The following is a 19334-nucleotide window of genomic DNA, read 5'->3' as shown; positions in this document are numbered from 1 at the left end:
TAGGGTTGCTGATATATTCCTCATTAGCTTTCCTAAGTCCCCAAATTCCTGGAGCCCGTGGTTGAGTGGGATGCAAGTGAGCATATTCAGAATCTGGGCATCTACCAGCTATAACTCCATCCCACTGCTGAATGAAATTAACAAATAGCACCCACAGCAAAACACTTTGTAGGTCTAAGAATACCTACAAGAGTTGGTAAGTGTCACAGAGTAGACATTAAGGGTCTGTCTGATCCTTGCAGTGCTTACTCCCATGGGTAGTACTTAATTATGCAAACAGTCCCAAGAATTCAGTGGCACTAATTTTGTAAGTAAGAATTTCAGGATCAGTGCCTATACAAGGTAAAGGCAATGAATATATATCTAGTTGTAGTGAGATGTGTAGTAGATAAATTAGGCTTTTTTCAGTTTTTGCCCATAATGAAAAGTATTTGATATTTTCAGAAACGTTTGAACATGTTTTTCACAGCATAAAGTCAGGAACAAATATTGACGTTTGTTACTTTAAAAACTTTTGGTGGCTCACATAATTGAAAAAAAATTACGAAATTAAGTTACCACAGTATTACTATACAGTGGTACTAATACAATAGTTATTTACACAACAGAAGTGAGGGCTCTTTGGGTCATAGCCAGCAATATAAACTGAAAGGGCACTAGACAGCTGAGTAACGTATCTTACTTAGACTAAACCCAGTATCTGCTATGACAATGGAGGCACAATACTTGTCACTGCAAGCAGATGAAGGATCTCAGAGAAACCCAAGAGCTCTCCAGACTGGGCACAGAAAATGTATCTGGGGATATGGAGGGAGAGGCCCCTTTCATTATTTTAAACAGATTTTATTACAGCAATTTATATACTACCACCTCAAGTAGCAGTATGATGACAGATGGTTACACAGACTGCTATAACAAAACCACGTGAGCAGTGTTGTTACGCTCATGATCACCTCTTAGACGCTACTGAGTCTTCAGATGCTACGCATTTTGCTATGTATGTGCTGTGGTTAGAAAACAAAGGAAATTAACATACACAAAACCATATGTGATTACAACTGGGAGCAACAAAACCTACCCGAAGCCATGAAACTCCTAATGGGAGCAGACACTCTGATTGCTGTGCAGCTAGGTCTATGGGTTGGCTGTGGCTTTGCAAAGCATTTTTTAGGTAATTGCAGGATTTTTTTAAGCAGCTATAGAGAGTTATTTTTTGGCTGTTTTTGTATGCTACTTCTCTCAACTCAGAAGTCCTAGAAGTTTAAAAATTGTTCAGTCAAGAATGTTTCTGGGGCCTACAGGGTAAGATGAGGGAATAGGGCCTAGCTGTGAAAGACAGTGGTGGTACTCATTTACTCTAAGAAATCATATTAGTTATCCTAGTTCCTGACTAGGTCATTTTTCAGCTGTGTTAAGGTGATTTTGGATATTGCATCTGAAAACACTATACATATCTTATTAATTTTGGCCATGATATCAAAAGGTTTCCATATCAGTGGGGGCATGTATATTATCTGTAACATGCATAGGAAATATATATATTATATGTACTGTATGTTTGTGTACTGAGATGAATGAAAGGAACTAGGACCCATATTTGATGTACCGTTTCTCTTTTTAGTATCTATTTGCTGTATCCATATACTTCTTTGTCCTGTAAATACCTTCAGTGTTTCCCCTTACCCCCTGGAAAATTAAATGCCAACGAGCCAGCACTCAGGCGTAAGACTGTACAATAGCACACCAATATGCTATCCAGATGGAGAAGGGGAAAATCCAGTGTCCAGTGACAGTGTGTGTAGATAGGGAGAGGGGAGATTTTAAATTATACACCAAAAATCCATTGTCTTTGTAATCTTAAAGATTTTTTTCTACCTGTATTGGTTATCAGCATGTCAAGAGCTAGTTTTCTGTTTGTATGTACCATAAATATACATTACTCATATTATTTATGTAAGGCTATTTTGTGCCATTAGGTTTCATGCATGTCCTCTGGGTAATGCCCAAGTAAAGGGATTTTGGGAGGGGAAACATCACTGACGTGGAGAAACGGAATCCTTTTCTCCAACCCAGACAGGGCCTGGGGCATACGTGCGGCAACAACAAATGTGTTGCGATAGTAGTCATGAGCTTTTGGTCTATGTTCTCCATTCCTCCCTCCCAGATTCTCATGCTCTTCAGGCAGCTACAGGGTTTATGGTCAATGAACCTGTGCAGCTTTTTTATTAGGAGCCTGATCCAAAGACCACTAAAGTCAATAGAAAGTCTCCTATGTAGTTTGATGGTCTCTGATCAGGCCCTTACCAGCTGGCAGTTGATGAGTGCTGTGTGGGAATGACATTTTTCCTTTTCCTCAGATGTCCTCTCTGTACTTGTTCACTCATATGATTGTCATGGACAGACAGGATCAGCAGCTTGCTTGTATCTCACAGCATTATATCTCTGACCCTTAGACTGACTTTCAAAGGCATCAGTGAGCAGCAGGGGGTTTTGTGTCGTGAGCTAGCTAAACTGTGCTCGAATTATGTGAGCATCTGCAAGAGAAACTGGGAAGTCACAGCGTCATTGCACACAACACCTCTGTAGTTGTGCAGCTGTTAATTTCAGACCTGGATGAAATTCAAAGTTAGTGTTTCACATAATTTAACTCAAACTTTTACCATCCTATTTGACATGATTTGCTCCTCCAACTCCCAACCCTACTTCCCAAATTTTCCGTTTTGTGAAATATTGGTAAAATGGCAGTTTTTATGTTTAAAAATATGCAGCAAAAGTACATTTCTACGTGTATTGTACAGTCACTTTTGATGAGATGATCCCCTTTTCACCTTAACATGGGCCATGGAATTTGTCTGGCTTCAGCTTCCATCCATTGGTTCTTATTACAGCTTTCTCTGCTAGATAAAGCACTATTTTCTCCCCATGAAGGCACATACACACTGTAATTGAGTTATCTCTCAAACTTCTTTTTGATAAAGTAAACAGACTGACAGTCCAGTTCTGTTATCTTGGAAGACTTGAGGGTGGAAGACAGACACTTCTTTGCAGTAGCAGAATTTTGCATTGAGGATTTTTATATTCTTCTGATTTGTACATTATGGGATATCTTCTGCTCTCAGTTACACCAGTGTCTATCTTCAGTATCTACATAGAAGTCAATGGAGTTTTTCCAGATTCACACCAATGTAATAGAGCAGACTTTGTCCCCAAGCATCTCTGGCACTGGTTATTCTGCTTCTACAGGATAAACATCAGGAACTGTTTAAAAAACTTTATGGGATTAACTCACCCCACGACACATTACAATATCAGTGGTTTGATTCCCTGGTGCAATGAGCCTGCCAAACCTAGAAGGGCAACAATTCCACCTGGGAAACAGATGAAACTGTTTTAGTACCTTATCCTTATTTAGGAATAGTGAAGTTAGGTACAGTGTATTTGGGAGAAATTACAATGGCATTTGATTACTCTATGCGTATAATCTAATGATGTCCTGAAACACACAAGGCACAGAAGATAAGTATTAGGGGATAGCCGTGTTAGTCTGTATCCACAAAAACAACATGGAGTCCGGTGGCACCTTAAAGACTAACAGATCTATTTGAACATAAGCTTTCGATGCATCTGAAGAAGTGGGGTTTTTACCCACGAAAGCTTATGCTCAAATAGATCTGTTAGTCTTTAAGGTGCCACCGGACTCCTTATTGTTTTTAAGGCACAGAAGAGAACATTGTTTTAAAGGCTTACATTAGTGACTAAGTACACCACCACCACCACCACAAGTGAAAAGAGTATAAGCCACTGATTCCCATCCTATTATATAATGCTTGCTTCATATATAATGCTTATATAATGCTTGCTTCATTAGCAGAGTTTAGTATTTGATAGCAAAAATGGTTTGAAGCTGAGAGAAATAGAAGCTGCAGTATCATTAAATACAGAAACGCTTTTTTCGCTATTTACTAATATTTGGGGATTGTTTTTATTAGGCTCAAACCTAGGTCTAGTCTAAGAGCCACACACAGAACTGATTCCCTACTCTCCTCTATGCTGCTCTAACAGCATATTTCTCTTACACACAGAAGGGAACTAGGGCTCTGAAGGTCACATTGATAGTTTGTAAATAATTGTTTCCATATGTGGTAGGCCATATTTCTCTGATATGTATAAGGAGCATAAAGGAAACTTTACAGTAAAATGAAAGGGACATACTTCCAAAATCCAGAATTCATGCTATTTGTGGGAGTCACACAACACCAAGCTAGATCCTCATGCCACCTAAAGCCAGTGCTGATCTGGGGTTCTCACTGGAAAACAAATAGAATATTACAATTGTTCTATTATTATGTGTGTGTTTACAGCTGTGCCAGCCTGAGGGGGAGGGACAGAATAGCCAGCCAGTTTGCAAATACTGAAAGGTCAAAGTGGTATGGCCAGCTGCCATAATTCTTAGAGTATATCAGGAATTAAAAGTTCTAATGACTTGGCCTGACGATTACTTACATATAGTTTAGATTAGAACATTGAACTGAGACATAGATTCTATATCTTTGTTAATAGTGATTATAATAAAGTGAAAATAGCACTTTGACCCCAAGGTAGTTTATTATAATTATTTTTATTGATTACTTGTAAAATATTGTATCAGTTATGAACAAAAGGGCCTGTTTTCCCCCTCCCCCCTACTAACTTCCACAATGTGCAGTTATTTACCCCTGAATTGAAAACGCTACCTGATGAGAATTCTTCACTCACTTTTGCACCTATCCAAACCACCCATGATGCAAAGCAAGCACAACACTATTCTGGGGGAAGGAGTTAGCGTTAATAGGCTTTTTGAAACACTGTGTTTTAAGGAGGGACTTGAAAGAAGAAAGGCTACAGTCACAGCATATTGGTTCAAGGAGGGGTTCCAAGCATTGGGGGCTGCACTGAAGAAATCCCACAGAAGAAGGTAATAAAACCCTTGGCAATGTGAAAACAGGTTGAGATCAAATTAAAAATGATTTCATTCTTTTCCCAAAATTCCAGGCAAACCCCAAACCTGGAACTCTCAACTGTTTTTGCCTCTGCATTTCCTGGTGCCCCATGAGAGGGACTGTTCTTGTTGGTTTGGGTCCAGATAAAACCAGGAAGGGATGGAAATCTTACATGAGGGCCCAGATTTCCAAACAATTGAAATTTAGATAAGCTTGGACAAGTATCCAAACTTTGTACTCATAGAAGCCAAAGGGTAATTTATTGAAAATATTTTTCTTGCAGAATTGTAGCTGTACAGTCATAAGCATCTAATGTGTATGTCAGACTCACCTTAAACATCAGCTACAGCTTCCACGTACTCTGTCGCAATGTTTCACATGTACACTCTGTGGCTTCTAGATGCACTTAAGATGGCCATTCTAAGTGTATCTGAAAAGCAGAAAAGAAAGTCATGTCAATGTAAAGGCGAGGACAGGTCTGTTAAAATCAGAGCAGTGTTATGAACTAAGGGCCAGATCAGGGTTCTGACTTGTCTGCACATAGTGCATGTCGGGGTGTATTTGACAGGTAGTGTAACACTCACCTATGCACTTCCCAGTTCCTGCTGCACTGGGTTACAGCAGTTTGAGGTACATAGGCAAGGATGGTTCTGGGGAGAAGTATCCTGGCTATACCCCACCAGCAGTGATAAGCAAAAGAGACCCTCTGCCCCCTCAGCAGCACGAGAAGATCATCCCAGTGCTAGGGTTATCTGCCCTGGGCCAGTTACACCAGCTTTAGGGGCTGTTTACATTGATGGTGCTCATTCTGTGCGTTTGGTGGAGAGACTCATTAGTAATACCCTTATCCAAATTTTTTAAAAATGCCCCTGATAATTACATGTAGCCCCTTTCTGGGGCACCCCTGGTCTCCGTGCATGATGGATTCCTCCCTCCTAAATGGTTCTGTGGCCCACCAAAGGACCAGTCGGTCCTGGCCATCTGCCATCTGCTGCAATAAAGGGGCCACTTCTCCTATGGCTGGAACAAGGTCCCCGCATCTGAGTCACTCCCCACAAACACTGTGCCTGTCTATGTTCTGTGTACACGAGTGGGCAGTCCCAGCCACAGGCAAGCTATCCTGGGCCTGCATGGCGGTCGGTTGCCATGCTATGTTAACCAGGTTCCTGACCTAGTAACTACTTCTCCTCCACCCAGGCCCGGCCCCCAGAGGCTCACAGCACTCAGGTTTGACAGACATTGGTGTTCATAAGGGTTCTTCTCCTTCCAGGAGCCTCCTAATAGGCTCCCTGATAAGTGCTGCCAAACAAACGTGTTCCTTGGCCATTTATTCCAGCTGCTGCTTCCAAGGAGCTGTGGAAGCCAGCTCCCTTAGGCCCCCAAAATAGCAGGAGGAGGAAGGGGAAGAGCTCCTGCAAAATCTGCTGATTTAAAGTCACTCAAGTTTCTGCAAACCTTCTCAGCACATTCCCTTTTCACTCATAAGGAAGTTCACTCTAAATCTGGGTTTGCTCTAAACCTGGAGCACAGAAATGTCATAAAGCAAATCCAATTGAATGGATGGTTTCACTGAGAAATCAAGTTTTGTTGCTGTCTCCCTCCAACCAGCCCTTCTCTTTTAAACATAAACAAATAAAAAACAGGCCAGCTCCCCGCTAACCTTCAGTTGCCTTCTGGAAGACATTGCACTTGTTTGCATACTACACCTTCTGCCCTCCAGGATCTTTAGGGTTAGCAGCCTGGCCCCCTACTTCCTCTCCATCAACTCTTCACAAAGCAGCCATTTGACTCAGTTCCCTCAGCCTTCTTCCTCACATGGAGAAAGTAAGCTGCCTCCCTCCTTAAATCCTCCTGGGGAGACAGCCACAAAAGCTTTTTCAGTCCTGCTGCTCCCTGCTACATTGCTACCTATAAAACAGTGTGACTCCAAAGCCGCCAATGGGCTACTGGGGAAACCACACACTCAGGCATTCCAGGTTTCCTTATCTGCCTAGGTATTTCTACCACACGCATCACCCTAAGAGATGGATTTTTAAAGGTATTTAGGCATCGAAACATGCAGATAGGTACCTTATGGAATTTTCAAACATGCTTAGCTGTCTAACTCCCATACCTGTGTGCTTTTGAAAAAAGCCTCTTGGCTCGTATCTGCATCGTTAGGTACTTAAATATGTTCAAAAATCTGTCCCTAAGTGTCTTTCAGAGATTGCATAAGTAAATAAGCAGATCCTTGAAACTTGTGCACAGCTCTACAGTTAATGAGACAGAGCAAATACTTTTAAATGATCATGCTAGTGCAAAATATAAAATATTATTTGAACATAAAGGGTTAGGAAATAAACAATCCTGAACTCCTATATTTTGTGCTAACCACAGCACACATGCAAGGGTTTTCCAGGCTCTCTTTTTCATAGCAGGTAATGGTTCACATCAAAAAGACACGATAAAGGATCACAAGGGTTTTACATGCAGATGATGTGCCCTTTGAAGATATCAGACTATGTTCCTGAGATGGAAAAAACCTTTTCAGCAGAATGCAAAGTCAAGTAGATTAAATAAATTGTGGTTTGTCTTTAGTGAGTGTGGTCTGGGTTTCAGTTGAGCCCAGAAGGAAAGATCAACACAAATCTCAAAAGTAACATGAGCTTTACTTGGTCTCTGCTCAGCCATAGCTAATACCCAGTAAGGGTACACCAGATTGTGCAGTTGTTCCATTATTCAATAACTAATTTAAAGGTAACCTGGAACACGCAAGTAAAAACTCTAAGCCAGAAATGTAGTTGGTAGATATTTTAGTAAAACGCTGTCTTCCAGCCAATAAGTGCTCAAACCAGAAAGTTTGTATCCAGATCTAACTTCCTAAAAGTCTGGAAATGTCCAGATTAAAGATTCAGGATTAAAGATTCCATGAAAAGAAAGTCCTTTGGGTCCTCACTGACCTCCCAGAAAATGTGTGTCTGCACACTAGCTTAACTATTGGTACCTCTCTGATTAAATACCCCAGAAGATGCATCATTCTCTGAACATGCACATTAGTGTAGGATACCAATATACTGAAACTAAATGTTATGCTGAGTCGAGACATTTATAGCAAAGTGGGTAAAGTAAAGCAAAGCACCGAATCCGCCCCATTATCCATACCCAGTGCTGTGAATTGGCTGTGAATGTAACTGTGTATCATTTTTAGATCTCCCTAGCCTATTTCTCTCATTACAAATGAAATTTTTGCAACTGTTTTTATTTTAAAACCTGGCTCAGATGCGGCCAGTATCTCTCTAAAATTGCTAAAAGAAAAGGAGTACTTGTGGCACCTTAGAGACTAACCAATTTATCTGGTTAGTCACTAACCAATTCACGAAAGCTCATGCTCAAATAAATTGGTTAGTCTCTAAGGTGCACAAGTACTCCTTTTCTTTTTGCGAATACAGACTAACACGGCTGTTAATCTAAAATTGCTGTCTTCTTTAGCAGAATCTCAACTTTCTTTTCTTTTCTTTTTTAAATTAAATCTCTAGAGAAGAAACACTTGAGTCACAGTTTTTGAGGTTAACAAAGTGACTGCCTGAGTCTGGAACAATAACTCAAAAGTGTAAACTGCCCTATATATACACAGCACAGCTGAGGGTCAACTCAGATGCCCAGTGATGATCATTTAAATGTCAACATTGTTAATTATGTCATTCTTCATGTATGAAAGCAGCAGGAGGGTCTCAGATTTGTAGTTTTCGGTCAGTGATGTCTCATTTTGCTGTCACTAGTCAGTAGCAGTTATTAGATCTCGTAGACAAAATTTTTCTTTTTTGGAAGATGCTAATTTGTCAAAACTGAAACTGTTCACAAGGAAGGATCAGTTTCCACAAGATATTTGGCTAAAAAAATGTTGGGAATTTTTTTAAAAATTGTTGAAATGTCATTTTGACATTTTCTGCATGAAAAATTCTGAGTGTCCCCTCCCCATGGAAATGGTTTTGCTTTAAAATTTAAGCAAATGATAGTTAAAAAAAATAGGTCAAAATGAAAAAAATGTTTCAAAACATTGAAATGAAACATTTTGTTTGTCTGAACGGAAATCTCTTTTTCGACTGTCAGAGCCTAGGGGAGCCCCAGGCGTATTTGAGTCCCACCTAGGGAAGCTAAGCTCCAGGCAGCAGCATTTCACTTTGGCAACTCACATGAGCAGAGTTTATTTTAGGGCTGGGACTTGAAAGAATATCACTTTTTAAATTCCAGTTCAACCCATTTTGAAAGCATGCTCTGCTCCCCTTTCATGATATTCTGACTTCTCTCTCCTTCTGGCGGGTGTCAAGTGTGCAGTTTGTGAGCACTGCAGCAGAAAGCTCTACAAAGCTTCCATTAAAAACACCTCATACCATTAATGTGGTTTCAGTGGGTGTACGTCTTTCATGTACTGTTCTACTCAGTTTCTATACTGCACACATCACCGTGCTATCTGAATGCCTTTCAGCAGTGGATAAAACAATCTGAATATCATGTGTCAGGTCAGAATTTGATCCTTATTGTCCAAACCCTGACCCATGTCTAGCACTGAAGATGATTCTGACATGATGTTACGTTTGGCTTAATTCATTTAAGAAACTCTGATGAGCGAAGCATTGAGAAGACAATGAATTCCTGCATTTTGAGAACTCTGAGTGCAGCCCTGTTGGTAGGTTTCAGTAGGATAGCTAAGGTGTAAGTGAGACGAATATGACCCATTCAGATTGGCTAATTTAGAATATGAAGTTTTAGGGCTCAATTCAGCCCAGATCAAACTTTCAGCAAGTGGTGTTGGAAAATAATCCCTTCCCTCCCAAAGCTTGGCTCCCACTGAGCCTACTCCTGATTCCAAAGACAGAATTGCCCGTTGGCTATACCATGTCGACAGAATATCATCTCTAGGCTATTCCTTCTTCTCCTTTATTGCTTAGACTGATCCTCTGCTTCTTCCTGCCCCAGTAATCTCAGGAGAATAAAGCTGTGCAAACAAATGCCTACCACATATAAACATTAGTCGTGGGAGGGGGAAAAAAGAGATTAGTAAAAGTGGTGAAAGGTTGGGTTTTTTTAAAGCACAAATTCTGTTTCCAGCTTCCAGCATAAGTAACTCCACTGAACGTTGGGAAATTCTGCACACTCCCTGCAGGCGCTGGAATGGCAGCAGGCTAAGGTTAGAGTAGCTTCCCGAGTGGGGGAGGGATCAGATGATCCCCAGAAGAGGAGTTCCTCCTGCCCTCTCTCTCTTCATGTCTGCCTCACCACAGGTGGCCAAACAAGAAGCCTTTGCAAGACAGGACTCCACGCATGAAGGCATCTCCTGTCCTGATGTCCCCAAGTTAAATGAAAATTCCTGCACTGGTTCCTTTGTATCCAAGAACTCTACATCCTGGGAACAGGATTTGCACATATATGCCATATTACAGTTGCACTCCCAGCTTGGATCTTATTCCACAAAAAATATTGGCTTTCACTCCACTAGACCAGAGATTCATAGACAAGGCAGAATCCAAAAAAGGCTTTTCCAACTTAGGTTTTGTGCACCTAGGCCTGAACTATTAAGCCTCATCTCTGTGTAGTTTTTGCTTTTCTAGCTGATAAAAGGAATGGAGATATGGTTGGAATGTCAACATTTTTACCATGCAATTGTTATTTTTATTACCATTGTGCCTAAGAGCACCAGTCATGGATCAGAACACCATTGTGCTAGGCTCAGTACAAACAGAACAAAAAATGTTGTTCCCTGCTACTGAAACAGTGGGGCGAGGGGGGGGGGGTGGATCACAGTTTCTGGATCATGTGTGACAGTCAATGAAAATTGCACTTCACACACTGGTAAAAAATTGTGAAATACAAAAATTAGGACTTTCACCAAACTGTGGGAGAACACTTCAACATCTCTGATCTGTTGGTCAGGCAGAAAGTTAAAACAGCACCGATTGTTACAAAATCAAACTGCAACCGAGGATTGTTGAATTAGAACAGAGGAGAGCTTTCATTGTCCCTCACTTGGATAATGCCAAGGATTGTGTTTGTTTATTTTTACGGAGTGTTTTGCAGTCATCTAGACAAGGACATACATATATGCTCAGCTGGGGAGTCTTTGGTTCAGTCTCCAAAATTTCATTATGCTGGAACATAGATCCAATTCTTCCCCCGCTCCCCCCCCCACCTTAATTCTCCAACCCACTCATGGTTGTCCACATATCTCACTTGCAGAACTGGGTGAAAGTGGTCCTAAAATGTAGAGACAAACTGGGGGCTGCTCAGCTTGATGGGGAGCAGAAGCCAGGACCACAACCTTCTGTGGGTTTACGCAATGCACTAGGCAAAATACTTGTGGTTAACAGAGCCCAGAACAGTTATAAAAAAATTGCAGTTATGAATAAGATAGTGTTAATGACCAGATCTGTGGCTGCCTTTATATGTCTATAATAGGCACTGTCTTACCTTTAAATCTCTGTTGTAAAACTGTCAACTATCAGTTTGTTTGGGGTTTTTTGGTGCTGGGGGATGAGGGGGGGAAGGAAAGGTTTGGTTTTTTAAACACACTTTTGGATTGAAATTATTTATCTTTTTAGGAGTTCACTGGAATTTTTCAATGTTGTCTACTGTAGTCATTCAGATTCATATTTTAATCTAATTCTATTCCAGGTCTTTGGAGTATAAGTACAGTGGGATTCAGTTTTACTGATCATCTTTTTTCATTTCTCTATATGGACGAAATATTAGGCTCCACTCCTGCATTGCAAATCAACTGATCAGATCACTGTACCTCTATGGAGCCCAGATGATTTCTCAATCCAGGGTTGAGGTCTGACTTTCTTAAAGCCATTTTCCTTTTGGTGCTGATGTATTTGTCCACTCATTCACAGTGAGGATTTGGGCCCCATCTTGCAAAGATTTACATCGTGAATAACTTTCAACATATAAGAAATCCCATCTAACTCAACAAGACTACTCATGTTCTTAAAGGACAACCCATGCATAAATCTTTGCAGCATTGGGATCTTGGTTTTTCTTTCTAAATCAGAAGTGCATCTTCAATCTTTCAGAATCCCATTTGGTTTTAAAGAATAAGTTATATGGATAAATGCTAGTTACTGTCTATTGTAATTTGACTTATTGGCTATGGCACTACAATTTCTCGATGATCTAATTTTGTCCTGGCAAGATAGAAATTTTGCTCCTTTTCTTAAGAAATTTATAGAACCATAGAAATGTAGGGCTGGAAGGGACCTCAAGAGGTCATGTAGTCCAGATGAGGCAGGACCAAGTCAACCTAAACCATCCCTGACAGGTATTTGTCCAACCTGTTCTCAAAAAGCTCAAAATGATGGGATTCTACAACCTCCCTTGGAAGCCTAATCCAGTACTTAACTACCCTTACAGTTAGAAAAGGTTTCATTGTTTTGTGGCTCTGCACAGAATGATCATCTGGCTAGAATGATCAAAATGGGGGTTCTACACAATGATCCTTGGGATATGATTCCAGTGCCTTAAAAAAGCCAAAACTATCATAGCAAATTAAAACTGAGACAGTGGTTCTGATTGTGCAATTCAGTCCAAGCCTTTTATGCAATTCAAGTGGTATAAATGGTCCAAGACCTAAGCAGCTCTCCCCAGCAGGGAATTCCTATGGTACAAAGCAGTTCCCATGGGAGACTGTAACAGCCTTATGCCACACCCTGCTGTGGGAACATGTTGGGGTAGGGCTGAGGGCAGTTAGGAATCCAGCCCAATACTCTCTCTCACAATGCTGATACTGTATTACTTAACCATTAACAAACTGATGGACTAACTTGCAAATTTCATTATTTTTACTCAAAATCTTGGAAAACCAAGGGGCCAGCTTGTCAAAAGTGCTCAGCTCCCATTTCAGCAACAAAATAAGTGGCCAGATTTTCAAGAGTGTCCAAAATTAGCAGCTTCCATCAAGTCAATGCTGGAAGCAGAGCATTTTTGAAACTCAGGATACTTTGTTTCAGTGCCTGCCCAGGAGCTGGGCTCTTCTGAAAGTCTAGCCCATTATTTACATTCCTAAATGGGAGCTGTTGGTTGCTGAGCTCAGTTGAAAGTCTGACCCATAACATACACTTAAATCAGGACGGAAGAAATGTGTTTTAAGTTAACTTTACATATAATTTTACATGGCTAACATTACTTTTCCTAATTTTCCGATTCCATAACCTTTGGGTAGAGATGTTTTAATCAAATTCTTATCTACATGTAAGGTAAATGCAGGAACACTTTCACAAGACACAATCATTTCTGCATTGACTTCAGTTTTTAGTGCGACTGCCAGTTTCACTAGCTTTAGATCTGACTATGTTTCTCTCATGTCCTTGTTTATTCCTGGTTGAAGTTAGTGTTAAGTCTCTCCAGAAATTAGTTACTTTCCTGTTGTCAATGGAACCTAAGTTCAAAATAATCACAGCTGAGCCTGTAGTTATAACTCTGTACCCGTTTACATTTGTTAGTGACTCGTGTTAATAAAAAAATATCTTCAGCAGAGCGAAAATGGTACCTGTTTGAGAAGTGAACAAAAACAGGACTTGAGTCATCCAGGCACTAAGAACTCCAAGAGGAAGTGAGGTTCCTCAAACATCCAGGGGATATTGAGAGAAAACACTCCTTTGCAATGGCCTCTCTTCATATATTATTGATGTGAAAAGAGCAACTTCCAGCAAAGATAAGTTTAGCAAAATTTCATTACCTTGGCTCACTTGGGTGAGCTGTTGCTCTAGTTGCTGCTAGCACTGACTATGAGGTTCAAGGTAGGAGTTTCCACTGAAGTAACGCACAAGAAATACTCACATACTCCAAGGGCACCTACACTGGCATTTTCCCCACTGTGTTTGTCTGGCACGAGCAGAATGGTGAGAAAAATTTTAGTGTTGACCAAGCTGTTGAGTCCAGCCTTGAGATGGAGGTGGAGGGTGTGACAGGTTTGGTCACAGAGACTCCCTTGGGACTGTCACCTGATGTGCTGGAATGACCTCTGAGCCCATTTCCCCTGCCAGCTTGGGACTCCATATCCCTGCCTTGTTGAGCCAGACATGCTAGCCTGCTGCAACACAGACCCAGATCTGGTCCATGCCCCCAAAGCTGCAGACTTAACTGAAAACAGCTTAGCAGGTTACCTCTCCAGCACCCAGACACCCAGGTCCCAATGGAATCCAAACCCCAAAGAATTCTGTTTTACTCTGTTTAATACTTATACAGGGTTGTCCGCCCTCTGTAACACTGATGGAGAGATATGCACAGCTGTTTTCTCCCCCAGGTATCAATCAATCACTTACTCCGGGTTCATTAATAAACAAAAGTGATTTTATTAAGTATAAGAAGTAGGATTTAAGTGGTTTCAAGTAATAACAGACAGAACAAAGTAGATCACCAAGCAAAATAAAGCAAAAACACACAAGTCTAAGCCTAATACATTAAGAAACTGATTACAGATAATATCTCGCCCTTAGAGATGTTCCAATAAGCCTCTTTCACAGACTAGACTCCTTCCTAGTCTGGGCCCAATCCTTTCCTCTGGTACAGTCCTTGTGAGTTTCAGCAGCCATCTTAGGTGGTAAGCAGGGGCTCTCTCATGACTGGAAGCCCTCTCTGTCCTGCTCCACGCCATTTTATAGTTTTGGCACAAGGCAGGAATCTTTTGTCTCTCTTGGTCCCCACCCCTCATCTAAATGGTAAAGTACCAGATTTAAGATGAATTTCATCATCAGGTGACATGGTCACATGTCCCTGTGAGACCTCAATCTTCGTTACCCACAGGCTGGCCCACATGTACACAGGCAGGCTTGCAGGTAAATAAACCATTTACAACCAATTGTCCTACTCAATGGGAGCCATCAAGATTCTAAATCATCATTAATGGCCCATACTTTGCATAATTACAATAGGACCTCAGAGTTATATTTCATATTTCTATCTTCAGATACAAGAATGATACATGCATACAAACAGGATGACCACACTCAGTAAACTATAAGCTTTGTAATGATACCTTACAAGAGACCTTTTGCATAAAGCATATTCCAGTTACATTATATTCACATTCATAAGCATATTTTCATAAAGCATATGGAGTGCAATGTCACAGAGGGAGTCCACTAATAAGTTAAGCAAACAGGAGACCAAGTAGCATAAAGTAAGCTTAACAAAAGCTGGGGAGTTCTAAGATTCAACAGGCTTGGAAAATACAGACTGGACCCTCTCCTCAGCTGCTAACAACACAGCAGAGCTCCTGGAATAAAGTAACCTTTTGATCTTTGTAAGCAGATTGAACTGGAGAGCAGCTCACTCCTGAGCCATCTCTGTTGCTTCACTCATCCATGCCCATGGCAGCTCCCCCTCCCCTTCTGAAGCAGGCAGGCCAGGCTGCTCCTTCTTCCCCAGCATACTCCCACATCAGCCTCAGGGGCAGATCAGAGTGCAGTGCGTAGAGTAGTTCAGGAAAGGCTTAGTAGGCATATGGTGTGTGTGTTGGGGAAGCAGGAGTCAGAGAATGAAAGGCAAGGGAGAGAGGTCAGAAAGGAAACGTAAGGGCAGAAGGGAGAAATGGATTGATCTGTAGGGGAGAAAATGAATGGGGAAAAGAGAGGAGGCAGGGGACAGAAAACAGCCATCCAGGTAGCAAATGTAAATGATGAGGAAGCAAACTCAGACCTCCTGCAAGGCAGTGCAGAGCTCTAATACTAGTTTTATGAAGCCGCCCATTTCGTAAGCCTTCTAAAGCATGAATTCTCTCCAGGCACCTGGTTCAGAAAACAAGCCAACCTACTCAATTTGTTAACAGGTAATTAACATCCCTCCTTCCATCTTCCTGGCCATCTGCTAAGATGCACCAACTGTGTGAGTTAGCTTCTGTCTGGGAGCTGACCTGGGCTACATTTAATGTATTTTACAAAACTCTGCCTTGTTCTCACAGATGTGATTGAATCTTTGTGATGTGCAGCACAGTGCATGCTGGTCTCTGCACATCATCAGGCTGCCTAGGAGCCCCACTCATGGCCCAATTAGCTGTCATGTTACTTGCTGTAGGAGTCAAATGTAAACAATTTTTTAAAATCTCAAAATATTCTGAGGAAGGAACTTGCTCAATAAGAGTTAGGTGCCTAAATACCTCTGAGGAGCTGGGCCTGGGGCTTTCAAAATAGTGGTGCTAGGCAGAAAAAAAACCAATATTTTTGCCTGGCTGTCTAATTATTTCCTTTAGAAATATTTTAGGTGTATGGTGTTCTCTCGAGTTCTAATTTCAGCAAAAGCATTGTATTTATGGCTGAGTAAATGCAATTTTCAGAATAAACAGAACATTTACATTGAAGTGTTCAATAGCACACAAAGCTAGTTTCCAATCAGAGCAGCTACAGAGGTCACAGGCTCATAAAAACAATGATTAGAAAGAGTAAAAATGTACAGTGGAACAAATCTCTATACAGTTAGAGCTACTGGATACATTAACATTTTTTTCCTTTGAACAGGTGGAAGTTTGAGAGAGGAATGGTAGCTTAGCATAGCATTATGGCCCTGATTGCTCAAACACAGTAGAGCATAGCAGTGCTGAGATCTGTTTTTGGTCCCTCATTCAGGGCTGCCTGAGCCTGGTTCAAGTTAATAGCATAGGTGAGGGATGCCCCTGTGTAGCCCTGTCATAAGGTTCCCTAGAGGATTTAACTTAGTTCCACACCACATCCCCTCGCGTCCCTGTCCCACTCACACCCCAGTTCTAGAACACCCCCAACATATCTCACTCCTTATGCTTACACCCTGGGGTGGGGAAGCAGGTGGTTCTGGCAAAACACACAAGAGAAATTCTCTATTGGCTCTCAACAGAAGCTTTAAGGCCACTTTAAGCTACTTCAGTGATACAGAGTGGCCATAGTGGATTAAAGAATGCAGCCCTATATATTTACATTGGCAGCAATAAAAACCCAGTAAAAACTTTAAAGTACAGTGCAGAAACTATTTTTATTGTGGATTAGCAATGTGTGAACATGTTTGGATAAAATAAGATTAGCACAAAACTTGAACCAAACCTTAATTTTTGAGGTTTGAAAATGTTTTCAGCTTTCATTTTTAAAACTTCATAGGTCTCTGTACTCTCTGGGTTCAGCAGGGACAGGCAGCAGCCCTACTCAAATATCATGCAAGAGACTATCACCACAAGATATACAACTATTTCTAGAACAAATAGGTTTGGATGTTAGCCTGTCCAGATCCAGCGCAGAGGTATTTTCAGTAAGCAATTTATTCAAAACAGAATCCTTTTCTGTTAGAGACTTATCAGCAGATAGGTCGTGAATTACACATTTGTTCAGTGTTCAGAATTATTTAACACATTTTTATGTGAGCAAATTTCATCTTGTAGATTACTGTTGTTTCAACTGTTTGCTATTTGGGTTGTCACCTCAGGTTTTTCGGCTCAGTGATTGGAAAAAACAGTTGTGAATGAATATGTTATTTATTCAAGCTCTTCTCCTGTTTACAAGAGTTTCAGTTATCAACAGGTTTCAGAGTAGCAGCCGTGTTAGTCTGTATTTGCAAAAAGAACTGGAGTACTTGTGGCACCTTAGAGACTAACAAATTTATTGGAGCATAAGCTTTCGTGAGCTACAGCTCACTTAATCAGATGCATTCAGTGAAAAATACAGTGGGGAGATTTATATACATAGAGAACATGAAACAATGGTATTATAGTGAAACAGTTTAAAGCAAGTAGGGCTTGTATTTGGGCTACAGAAGCCTAGTTTCAGCATTGAACATTTTTCTTCTTCCCCACTCCCATGCCAATGTTTGGCTCTCTCTTTTTGAAGGTTATCTGAAAACACAGACGTTTAAGAAGCATGTTCTTAAAGAGCAAAATCCTATCCCCACTGAAATCAGTGGGAGTTTTGCCATTAACTTTAAATGAGCCAAGATGTCCCCCTTTATTTTTATTAATGGCCAAGTGTTAAAGGGAGTGCTTACTAGAACAATTTGTCCGGCTGCTGAAATTGAAGGGTTTAAACTATTACATAAAATAATTACAAAACGCTGTAAGCTTTGGGGGGCAGGGTTTGTCTTTCTATTATTTGTTTGTAGAGTGCTTAGCAGAATGGAGCCCTGATACGATAAGCTTCTAAGTGCTACCACAGTACCATAAATTGTTTGGGTTTTTTTGCAAGGGCATAGGAGGAGGAAGTGGTATAAGCACCTCCATAAGGAAACCTATATACTGCAAAAGCAGTATGAACCTGTATCTTTGTTCTGGCTTTTAACATCCCCATGCCTGGCCATCACCTCTTCCCCATCCCCTGTACATCCTGCTCTTGTTACTATTAGCAATCATTTATCCAATGCCAGCACATGGAGAGGGTATATTGACATAACACCATACTCCTAACCCCTTGGCCAGTCCCAATAATGCTCCTCTGTGATTTACATAATAGAAGGCCTAGAGAAAAGTCTTTCCATGCCTCAGAGTACTCTGTTTGGGAACGGATATGTAATTTGAATGCCCAAAACGGGAAGTGGGTGCTGAGCTCTTGCGTATCTGGCCCCTGATCCAGAGTGCTCACACTAGTGACTTTTCTTCAGGATGTCAGGCTAGAACCATATGCACAGGCTTTGGCCTGTTTCCTAAACCTTCATAAAGAAATATAGCATATGACTCACTGAGGTAGGTTTTTTTTATTTGTAAAAACCTAGGTATTTACATGGTCTCTGGCCTACCATCACCATTTTGGAACACCCCTCATGCATAGAGTGGCCCTATAATGTAGCCCACCTCCAGTTCCCCTTCTCAGCGCTCCTCACGAATATTTCTCCAACACTCTCATAGGCTAATAACATCCATAGCACAGAGATACTTATTAATATGAACACTTCAAATCACAAGAGTTAAATACCATAACTCAAAAGGTTCTAGCTCCACCACCTTCTGCGAGTGCAGCTTCTCCATCAGTCTCAATCTTCCTTCAGATTGGAGCACTCTCAAGCTTCCCTCCACAGGCCCGTAATAGACTTAACAACTCAAAAGAAGCAACAGCATAAACAATGGCCAGCCACCTACCCTAGGCTTAATAAGAGTCTCAGAGGCCTCCTGTGTTCCTGCCAGCTCCCTGCCACTTACTCAGGACAGGGATCATAAGGGTACTCCTACAGGCCTTCTTCTGGATCCAGCATTTCCACTTCCTGCTAATCAGACCTATCTCCCCCCCCTCATCCTAGGAAGGAGCTATAGAACTTTACACAGCTTTGCTCTAACTAAGTAGGGCTCTTCCTTTTAAGCCCCTCCCTGGAAGCCTACCTCCAGCTCCAGGTGTCTCAGTTTGGCCTCCTTTCTGATTCCCACGCTTCATTATCTCCTGA

The 19334-nt window shown here is 41.2% G+C and overlaps 1 long non-coding RNA gene across 1 annotated transcript; it reads right to left on the bottom strand.

Annotated features, from left to right (window-relative positions):
• Nucleotides 1-3014: 3014 nt before the first annotated feature.
• LOC122466519 lies at nucleotides 3015-19080 on the bottom strand. The gene is made up of 4 exons (XR_006292115.1): nucleotides 19036-19080; nucleotides 5311-5409; nucleotides 4213-4307; nucleotides 3015-3368 (listed from the first exon to the last, which is right to left on the bottom strand). It is a non-coding gene; the product is annotated as an uncharacterized LOC122466519 (long non-coding RNA).
• Nucleotides 19081-19334: the final 254 nt, after the last annotated feature.

This window comes from Chelonia mydas, chromosome 7 (genome assembly GCF_015237465.2).
Source record: "Chelonia mydas isolate rCheMyd1 chromosome 7, rCheMyd1.pri.v2, whole genome shotgun sequence".
NCBI classification, from domain to species: Eukaryota; Metazoa; Chordata; order Testudines; family Cheloniidae; genus Chelonia; species Chelonia mydas.
The sequence above is the reverse complement of the archived record's forward strand: the minus strand, read 5'-3'. Positions and strand labels throughout refer to the sequence as shown.